Below are 12,285 nucleotides of genomic sequence, written 5' to 3' on the forward strand. Positions count from 1 at the left end.
ACCAAAATAGTTTCTTTTTTTTCCTGTTTTTAGTTACTGCAGGTCTGTTATAGTTGAAATACACTCGTTAAATACTTTAATGTGTTTTTTTTGAAAACAGTTGTAAACAAGTGAATATAGTAGCTAAAATATATGCAAAACAGTTAAATCCTATGCAATTTTTTAATGAAATAAAATGGTAATATAATTTACAGATAGGATTAAAAGTTTATTATTGGATTAAGCATGCACACATGAGTTCTTATAATTATATCTAAACATTGTTATTGTTGTAGTTTTTATATTTGTGAAAAACAGCGGACTACATTGCTATACAAATATAAAAAACAAAATATACATTAAATTATTTCTACTCTTTCAAATTATGACTTTGTTTACTTCAGGTTATTTTTGAAATATACTGAAATAAGTTACAAACGAAAATGTAAATATTATTACTTCCTCCGTTATCCATTCAGGTGTTTTATAATTTGTTATGAAGATATGATTTTTTTTTTATATCATTTAATTTTACACTTGGATATTTTAATTTATACTGTCGACAATTATAATTTATTATAATACATTTTATCACCGTTATTTTTATAAGATTATGGTAAGTTGATAACTGTACATTATGCACGGTGGATCTCTAAATTATGCTATCTAGATGTATTAACCATTAAAATTCAGAGGGGAGGTTTTAATTTTTCCATAAAATTAATTGTTTGATGTTTATAAAAATAATATATAGATTTAAATTTGGTGAGAACAAACAAAAAACGTACATAAGTTATTCAAGCCAAAATAATAATATTCCAATATGCATAATCGTCTGAACGTTTAACAGAGTCAACAATATAATAACCCTTAGATACAAACAAAACGAAAAAATAAAAATAAAAATTAAAGAAAGTACAGCTCTTGAATAATATTATAAAAAAAATACAACACAGCAGATGTTAGATTATGACTTGGAATGAAAGAAGCACCTGTCACTATAATGTAATGTTAGTATTGACCTCGGACTGTTTATGTGTATATGTGCGTGTACAGTTACGACTCTCGACAGTCGCGGGCGCGCGACAATGATACTTTTGGATGGCGTTGTACCTAAATGCATATTATGATGGCGTGTACACTTTTACGAGCACATATTAAATTAGAGGAGTTTCTATCATTAATAAGGGAAAGTAAAGTGCACAACCCCCGGAATGGTAGTAACAGGCAGCAACAGCAACATTAGTAGTAGTGGTAGTAGTAGTAGTGGTGTCGTCGTAGTAGTAGTAATATGTGACTTGATAATTATCCACTTCAAAGGACGACACTGCACTATGAAAAAAAGTATTTTCTCTCTCTCTCTCTTTCCCTCTTACTCTATTTGACCCCATCATCTGGTGACTATTTTTAACTTCAGTATCCCTATCCGGGAGGTTGAAAAAATAGACGCGTGGAATTGGCGGCCATTATGAAATCTTGCTATGAGGTATAGAATACGTCCGTCGGCATGGTGTACACGAAAAAAAAAAAAATAAAAGAAACACACTTGCGCGCATAATATACACACTGTATGCGCACGCATACGAGGACGAGGAGAGGATTACGTGAAAAAAATTATGAAAAAAAATTAAGATACGTGATATTTAACTATATTTCACGTTACGGTGCTGTAGTTGCACATTGCTTCTGATTAACGCATCTTACGGTAAATGTGGAATAGAATACGAGCAATATACGTACGTGTATGTTTAAATTAAATTTTGTTTGCGATCGAGTTCGGTAAATTACGGACTGTGTGACGATGAAAATCGTATTGTTGAAACACGTACGAATGGAGAATGAAAAAAACAACGTCCACCGGTTTCGATTTATTTCCGACTCGTGTGCAGCGCACATATCGCGAAACGAAATAAAACTGCATATTTTATCGAACACGAACAGCAAACAAACGTCGTGCGAAATAATGTCGACGAACTACGCAAAAGTTCGAGCTCGATCCTTGTCGCACGATTACCATGTCGCGCCTTGTCGCGTTGACAATGCGGATATATTATTGTATTATAATTTAACAGATATAATAGCCATAATGACTCGGTGAGTCGGACTGCAATCAAAAAAAAAAAAATAACATCAAAAAATAGTGTAAATACCAAAGTCGTTTGTTCCCCGGCGAATGCATTGTAACGCATTTGAATAAAATAAACATAATGTAGTCTTATATGATTTAAAGGGGTTGGGTTTGAAAAATATTTTTTGATACATGTCGTTCGGAATATTAATTTGACCGTATTGTATGCGGCAGCGTACGAGCTGTAGGTGCATAAAATAATCGTTAATCCGAGAGTGTTGTAAATTATTACATATTTTCGGAGTGAACTCATGTAATAATTTATAATTCCCGGTTAAAATTCATAAGTGAAAATTAACCAAAAATACGGTTGGCTCAAGACCTTTGATAAGTTCGGCAGAATGTTACTACCCGTGTAGGTACCTTCGAATAACACGCGATGCTATAATTAATTCCTTTAATTTGTATTAACGATGTGACGTTTTAAAAGGCCAAAATAATAGTTATAACAAATCGACAAGAAAATAAAAAATATAACAAATTTACAAAAAAAAAAAATTAAATGTTTTTGAATAATTGCTGCATTATAAAGACTATTTTAATTATAAATATTTATTTACAATCTTTTCCACTTACATAACATATATTATGTTCTGACTGAGAAAATGAATGTTTGACGTTAAAAATATCAACTTGTGTACATGTATATATTTATGCATCAAAATCTTCATGTGAATAAACAAAAACAGTAATTCATAGTACGGCTAATTATAATACACGCATTGTATGGAAAGAAAAAAATAGATAATATAACATGTTCTTCGCGTCTCTCAGTATCTAAAATTGCATTATTATTTGTTAGGCACCTACTTTAGTTTAGTATTCGAAACACTTTTCTACAGGAAAATTATACAAGGGTAACCATGGTTACACTATTTTATTCTTCTTCCTTAAGCAGTCTGCACGTTTCACGTTAATATCATTTGAATGCTTCTTTGATACACCATGTACGAATTTCAAACAAACTATTTATTAATTAATTTACGTCTACGCCTTCCCTTCAAATATTACTCCGGTAATATTAGGCTGGAACGATATGCCAGGAAAAAAATTCTAAACAATAATATTTATTTCAATTTTTATAAAGTATAACATTTGTATAGGATTTAAGGAAAAAAAATCTAAATTTTTATCAGGAACTCAATAAACTATGCGTTAAAAAAAAATAAAATAACAAAAACTAATGGAAATAATTAATTCAAGGTAGTCAAGTAAATGCAAAAATATAAAGTTATAATTTAAAAAAAATAAAAGTACATTTTATTGATCTGAAGTTTGAATTGAACACGAAAGAAATATATTATTAAACTAAACTTGAAGGAAAATCAATTTATTTTTAATTAGTATTCGGAATAATATTCGTTATACTAATACGAATTGCAGCAAAAACATTAAACGTGATAAAACACAATACACTACATCAAATTAGTTTTGCAAATAAGCTAGACCTATATTGTTGTAAGCACAATAACATTTTGAACTCAACTCGGAAAGTTTTAAAATTTCTTCTCAAGTTATTTACTTATTTATTCGGTATAGTGATATATATATATATATATATAGTGATACTTTCTAATAATATAAATAATAAAAAAAATTACATCCACACAGATGCGTGCATTATACACGTAATATTGATATGTAAATATATTATATTTATGTAAAAGATCTCACGACCGTATATTTAATTAAATTAATAAATTAATAGATAAACAATTTCTTAAGACACGCGTATAATTGTGGACAATATAAGCCGTGTACGACTCATTTTGTTTTTTTATTGTTTGGATTAGAGTATTGTTAATTTTTTTTCAACTTACGTTTATTAGACATCGGTCGTCAATCGTTTAATTTAATTTTCTTCGGAAAAAGTATCAGAGCGAACAAATTGTTTCAAATAAAACTCATAATTTTTATTTTTTTCGTAAAAGCGGCGAAGATCAATAGTTCTCCAACTGTGAGGCATGCTCTCTTTAACAGACGCAAGCACTTATCGGAGGAGACGCAAGGCAAATATTTATATTGTATATTACAATATCATATATTTATTTTTAGATCGACAATAATTTGCTTTTTTTAAGTAACAAAACATTTGTTTTATTTATCTATGGGAGGCGTGATTAACTTATTTTTGTTTCGAGGATACGTGAACCAAAAAAGTTTGGAAACCGCTGACGTAGACATTATCTTTGAAACAAAGAGCCGTAAGTGAAAAATCTTAGATATTATAATAAATATTAAAAATACTATAATTTTGAGTTATGGAAGGGTTAGTATATTTTTAAGTATTATTTCCCATTATTACATTATATCTGTATCTGTCGTTAATTTGTCAATCATGTTTTTCATTCCATATGCACGTGTGCAAGATTTTATAAATTAAAATAAAAATGAATATTAATAGACAATTTATAGAAATAACTTTAACTTTAAAAAGTTCACGATAAACAATAAACATATTAAGCTATAAAATCTAGTTTTGTGTTTTCCTTTCGATTGATGATTGTACATTCATCTAGTTAGTTAACTAGTCATAGGTACCGATAGTCGAGATGAATGTTGAGGGGATTTTGTTATCTTTTTTTCTCTAAAGTATGCCAAATATAACGTTCGAATTCCATTTTATATTTTTTGTAAAATATCTGAATTAATTCATATTCTATTTAATTTAGCATAAAATTATAATTTTTAGAATTTGAAAACATATACGAGTATTACTAGTAGGTAGATGGTAAAATCTCTTCCTTCAATTTTATGTTCGGGACTTCGCTTCGTTACGAACCTTCATTCTTGTACACATACATATGATTTTTAATACTGTAAATCAACGTTAACTTTTCGATAACACGGTAAATGAATCGTTGTAAAAATATACACTTTACAATAATAATTTTACGCCAGAATATGCTATATTACATAAATGATCGTGATAAATAACATAGATTTAAGGTGAAATAATCTACTAGTTTAACTAAATTTTTATTTTGTAAATAGGCTTATATATACACACGCATAGAACGTATTTTATATATATATTTATATTTCATGAGGGACATGCATTATACTATACGTACAGTGTGTGTATGTATGTGTGTGTGTGTGTGTACGTGTTTGTGTAAATATATGTGTGTTTGATTTATACGTATGTAAGTATGTATTTATTCTGCAGTCGAAAAAAAAAAGAAAAACCAATTGACTAACAGCAAACTCAGACGAAACGTATTTTACTGGCATGTATTTTTTTTTTGTTCGTAACTAATAGACCGGAATTCACACCGCATTCACACACACGCTCGCTTACGCACGTTTCCAATTGATTTTATTTCCTTCATTTACATGTGGCTCATCTCAACTATTTACTTTTACCTTTTTTTAAGGAAATATCCCAATACTGTTTTTCGTGTGTTTGTGTGTGCGCTAGTACTATTTATACTATTTAAATACATATTACTGTGAAAAAATACTGCAAGCTCGGAGAGATAAGAGATAATATAGGATGCGACAAGCATTTAGATGGCTGTTGCTGCTGCTACCGATGTAATATTTCATTGCAATCGTTGTAAAACGTTCATCACGCGAATTTGTCCGACCGCGAGCGCTCGTATTGTACATCGATATTATAATATCGTAATCGTACACGCTCGTGGTAAGCCTACACAACCGATGTTTCGGTAATAGGTAACCGAACACTACACATCATACTTTACATAATACTGTACACGGACGCACTTCAGTGGCGTATACAGAAAATATTTTCGGGAAAGGCCGCTATGGACAGAGTTAAATTACCCCTGCTATCTAAGAATTCCTAACAAGAAACAGTAGGTACTTATCTACATTTCATTTACAGGATGTCCTAAAACGATTTGACATTGGACGAAAATTCTAAATAAGCATAAAGCACCATTAAAATACAACACACGTTCAAAATAATTTTTAAGTTTTTAAAACATTTCGCGTGGGAGCTGTATCCCACTTGCCCCTCCCTATATAAGCCACTGACGCGCTTGAAACAGTGATCACCTTTTGTGGTCATCAAAGTCCAAAGCCCTCCGCCTAAAGTTCAACCGTGACAACGCTATAACACCGAGTTACGCGTTCGTTTGATTCCCGAATCCATAATATCCGCCTTTGAACCTGCATTTATGTACTTGGGAATGGTCCGAAATCGATTTTTCACACTTTTACTGAACATTTCCTCTGTACATATTTGCTACGCACATATAAATATAATACAATTGGATCATATCCCAAAAGAAGTTGATTAATTACGATTGTAACAATTACATTAGATCATGCGTTGATAACGTACCTATAGTTATTGAAGTAACACGTTGAATGAATAGTTTTAAAATGTATACCGAAATTTCAATATTAAATTTCAAATCGTATGTATCAATGGTATTGTAAACGGTTTATATCTTAGAACCGCAAAATTAATTAGACAATAATTGTAATGTTATATTTCTTCAGCTTTGACCGAGATAGTTTACGCAAATCCATGTACCGCATGAACTTACTATATACACAGTGGTTCTATAGTGTCTGGTAAAATATGGAACACATTAGAAAACCAATTTCAGACATCAAAAAGTGAAAACCGCGTAAAACTTTCAACGTTTCACCCGTTAGGATCAGTGGAAGAGTGCCGAAGTGTAATTCTCGCCTCTGAACTTATAAGGATGTACGAGTGGTCATAGGTGGTTACGGGTTCCGTTTTCCGTGTGTGACGTGTAAGGTTATGGGTTTTGGGTGCGCGGGCTACCGCTTAATCATCTGATTAAGCTTACGTCTGAACGATTTAGAGTTCACCGCAACACTGGTTATGGTTGGCCAGCCAATTACGATGCAGTGCTACACGACTAAGCAGTGTCTTACGGATATTTTTTGGTTTTTAATTTTTAGCCGCCCAAGCGTCGGCCGTTGGCTGTTGACCCATACAGTAATACCTAACCTAATCCGATTAATTGTGTGGACCGGAATTACCCTATGCAGTCCTGAATGTGATGTTCACGCAAACGATGTTTTCGTTTACAGTGTTTTTTGACGGAGGCGTCAACACAATGCACAACGATACAAAAATGAGTATATAATATGATAATATTAATAATATTAATGATAATGATAGTAATAATAATATATTCGAAGTCCGTTACTCACTCGCACTGACACGCGAACACGCAACACGCCGTTGTAAATTTAATGCAAATTGTATACATTATAATACGTCGATGTAGAGCTAAAATATCGCGATTTTTTTCATTTTTTTTCACATTGATTGCCAATAGTCCGTTCGTTTCGCAGAGTTACAACGACACCTGCCCAAGGAGAAAAGGAAAAATACACGTTGGGAAAGTGCACGTATGTAATAGACACCTGCGAAACGTGTGCCCGTTGCAGACGCTGTTTGTTCGAAATTCATATGAGCCCGGACGGACGACTAGCCGTGCATACGTCATGTATTGAATGTGCATAAAAAAAAATATCGCGTACGGAACGCATAAATCCGGCTTAAATCCGTGCTCGAATTCTATTTCTGTGGGGTTGACACGATATTTCCTAGATTTTCCAACCGGTATAATAACAACGTACGAACACGTTCCCGTCAGAACTCGAAAAAACTAAAATTATATTTTATCGAATTTTAACGGGTGCGCGATTACAGCAAGAAAAATTGTCCGGTTTTCATTCTTATGATCCCGCCCATTGCTATCGTAATGTCTGATCGAGTACGGTTCGCGCAAGCATTTCGTTTTCCAATTGCAAAACAATCGAACCGCCGATGTTCTCGGCAGTGACCGAAGCTCTTTCCCCTCGTTATTGATCGGCGTAACAACTTCCTTGGTCCACAGAAACGCTAATGCTGCACACTTAATATTATTGTTTTTTCTTTCTTTTTCGTGGTCCTCCCTTTGTTTGCGCGAAACGACCGTATTACAGTCGATCCTTAATCACATCAGTATTATCGTCGCCTCCCTGTCGTTTCTTTCGTCACTGCGATATATCGCTGTCGTTCCGAATACCCCGCAGTGGTCGCGCAGCTTAGGGTTAACACGCAACATTTTTACCACCCTCGGTTGCCGCCGGTTGACGGAAGAGTTGCAGCCTCGAATACACTGAGCGAGACTTTACCCCTATTGCCCGAGATCGCGATAGCTACATGCACGTTGCGTGATCCTTACGCTGTTGTCATCGCCACGGCTCGTGTGATAACATATTTGCATATCCATATGCAACACGCGTGAGATACGGACGGCTTAGCGTGTGAAAACATTGGATCTCACCGAACAAGCGTCGGAGAAGTATCCAGTAGATGAAGCGCTTGCGTGGTTCGATATTTGATACGAATCGATTTTTCGTGTATATATCGACGAATTGAAATTAGACGTGTTCGCGATGAATCCAGATTCGAAAACAGTCAATGGTTCAAAGCGTAATTTCAGTTATTTCGAAATTGTACGAATAAAATAAATAATTAAAATATTATCCGTTTGAATTTAAAATTATTTTTATACCGTACGTTTCTGGTTTTAGGACCATAATAAGTTGTTGGTTGCACGATGGATATCGATTTGAAAAACTCGACCGATCCGGTGTAGTGGACACGAGTTCGATCGAATGCATTGAAAATCGCACACAACGTGTACCTATGGAAATGCGTGATCATTGTCACTTCAAAAATCGGATCGCAATGGTTTACGCCACGATCTATTGCATCTTTGGACGATCGAGCATAGAAACCCGACGCGGCTTCCATTCTTTGATCTATGCACGTTTCGGATCGTCCGGGGTGGAAGCATTTACGGTACGTTTTTTTGGATAGCAGTACTGCGTAGAGCAAAGGCGGACCGTCAAAGAAGTAGTGCGCGCCTTTGTTGTATTGCGCAAAAAAAAAATGTATCCACAGAAAGCCGCACGGGACTGAACCATGTGCACCAATTAGTCGCGGCAAACGATTGTACATGTTTTGTCAGCAAAAGTGACCGGAAGTGTCCCGGGTTCTACGAAATTTCCGGAACCGATCGCCTTTTCTTTGTTGACCGCAACGTATTAATATACCGTCGGTTCGTTTACGTATACCGCACGTATACCGCGGTATACCCACCGCGAACACGCGAACATAAATACCATTCCTCCTGACCGACTACACCGTTCAACCTCACGTGTGCATCATCGCTTTCTGCGGCCTTTTCTCTACCGCTCCTTTTCTCTGTCCTTCCGACGACCATCGCGACCGTGGTCCGGAAGACCCTTTGGTTTTCAGCAATAAATTATCCGATATTTTTCTGCGAACCGTTGCGGCTAGGCCTAAATCTTTACATTTAACTACATCGTTTTTTCTTTTTTCTCCGTTGCGTTTTCAGTAATAAATCTTGCGATGTTTAGTGTAGTAGCTTATACGAACGATTTTCAGAAATCAACACGTGGTAGTGTATTTGGGAATTTATCTGGGGATGGCAAAATTCAAAAATCTCTTACTGTTACAATATAAAAAAATTTGAATGAAATAGTTTATTTATTTATTTTTTCATTCGGTTAGGATTTTAGGCATTGGTTCAAACTTGTTCAGTTATAATCCAAATAATATTGTCATTGAATAACTATAATACAAGGTTTGTATTCCTTTTTTTTGTGGCAGCAAACAAATCAATCACCTCATGTATTTAAATTTCCCTGTGCCTATGAATATTTATCAAAGCCAATTCAATTAATAATTACAGCTTCCGCAAAAGAGTAATGAAAGAAGTCTTGGAAAAGGGGCAAATGACCCTATTGCCCCCCCTCAAATACGCCACTTTCCAACATCATACTATTATATTCTTCATCACAATTCTGTGAACCATCGTTCATAAAATGTGCTTTAATTAGTATACGCATTAAAAAAAAAAAAACATCTGTCTTCATACCAAATATTTTATTCCTCTTTTTTTTTATACACATGTAATCTCTAATATGGAATCTACTTAGTACCACGGTACATCTGCCTATCGGGAAAAGTTTATTTTCATACGCTTACGTCAACATTGAAACGTTTCAATATTACATCATATGCCTGATCTGCAATGTTAATTTTTTTTTTCAATCACCTATTTACGTGTTAGGTATCGCTAAAACTAAGAGCGATAAAAAAAAAGGTGCAAACAAAAACATTGAGATATAGTAACGCAGGACAGCCAAGTTTTTCATAATCTATTAGTTAGAATGTACTAAGATATATTAGGAGGCAGAGCAGGGCAGAACTATTCCTGTGTCGTCCTGCATCACGCAATGTCCGCGACACAGTTTACTACGCACGGGCCACACGCGTTTGGAATATTTTCCAGTTACGTCGGTTGAACATAATTTCTACTTTTTTAATATTAACTCAACATTTTATTTTTTTATTTTAATTTTATTATGGAAGAGTCTGTGATTGAAGCCGTCCGACATTACATTGTCTTGTGTGACACCAGTCAACTAGATGAAGACAAAATTCAAAAATTACTTTTCCATGATAGTTTACGTGTACTTACCGATTATAGTAAAAAAATTTCATTAAATTTATCATCAGAAACTGATTCAGAACTTAAATTTATTCAATTTTCTGCCATCATTTCGCTCATGACTAAATGAACAGTGACACAGAACTGCGTAATAATATGCACTCACATAGATCACAATGTTTTTCCTGCGCTACGTTGCCCTTCTCTGTGCTGCGTTACCTACCTCAAAATCTGCACCCGGCCTCATGATGCCATTTGTAATGAACCGATGAAAATGCTAATATATTAATTTTCATAAGTGATATATGAAAAAAAAAACCTTGTATCTGTGACTAAATAATTTTTCATAGAATGTCATTCCTTATAAACCACATATGTACTTCAAATCGCACCGTTGTTACCTCGTTGATGGATGTTTTTCGCGCTTGTGCCAATGTTTGAGATGAGTTTTCGCAAAAAAACTTAAACGTATTCAAATCTAATATTCTTATTTTCCCGTTAGTAACAGATCCGATACGTAATACATTTTCTAATGTACGTATTATTCACGTCCAAAGTTATAAGGAACAGTAATATACATTTAATATGGAACAAAACGTATCAGATATATGTATAACACTGATATAATTTAAATAACACTTTTTATGACACAAAATATGAGCATAATCACATTTAGCAAAAACTAGACAGAAAGTAAATTAATTGTCTTAAAAAATATATTTTAAATATACATGATGTTGCTGAACGCCAAAATATTTTATTTCAGTCGACTCTATCACTTTTGTAAATATAATAAGAGACAAAACAGTTGTTTGTGAGTTTGTGTATCAGTGGACATGTGTGTCACTAAACAGGAAGGTGAATCGTACATTTCCGTGGTTTACGATAATAGTATTGTATGGTTGTTGTCAAATCTGAGTTGAGGATGAAACACCGGATACTATCGACCTTGAATAGTAAAAATGTATGATTTAAATAGTAAAAATGCATAAATAAATCGAAAAGCCACGTTAAATAGCTTAAAATTTTACTTACGTTTGCCATAGTATTCCTACAAATAAAGGAATACTGATGACGAAAATAGTAACGTTGTGAAAACGAGTGTACGGAATAAAAATATAATTTTAAAAGAAAAAAATCGACCTAAAAGTGTAGCTATCAATGTTATTTTGTGATAAAATTCTTAATAAAAGATTTATAGATACAGCAATGGATTTAGATATAGATTAAGATTTATTAGTGCAGATTATTATTATTATTAAGTAACAATTTTTATTTTATATTATAATAATAAAACATTGTTTTTAGATTTTTATTTAATTATACAAATACAGTCATGTACATGTAGATGTGTTCACATGATAAAGCCAAACTTTAAAATCATGTTTGTCATTGCGAACAAAAAAAATGTTTTTATCAATCATTCGTTTCATATTCTCTATACTGAATCCACCGAATGTCTCACTGCAGGACCAAACTGTATAAGCAGGACACCACCGTATGGATGAGACTACAACGTTGAAACTTCTGCACCTGTATCTTGTAGTTTTCCAGGGTTTATGAGTCAATAAGTAGTCATATTACGCAAATCTATCGATAATTATTTTACAAGAAAGTGAGAGAGATAGATAGATTAGAGATGCTACTTGAACAAATATACAAAATATAGTTGTTCCTATGGTTGCTATCCCGTAA

This window comes from Sipha flava, unplaced genomic scaffold (assembly GCF_003268045.1).
Source record: "Sipha flava isolate LNK unplaced genomic scaffold, YSA_version1 36_pilon_pilon, whole genome shotgun sequence".
NCBI lineage: Eukaryota > Metazoa > Arthropoda > Insecta > Hemiptera > Aphididae > Sipha > Sipha flava.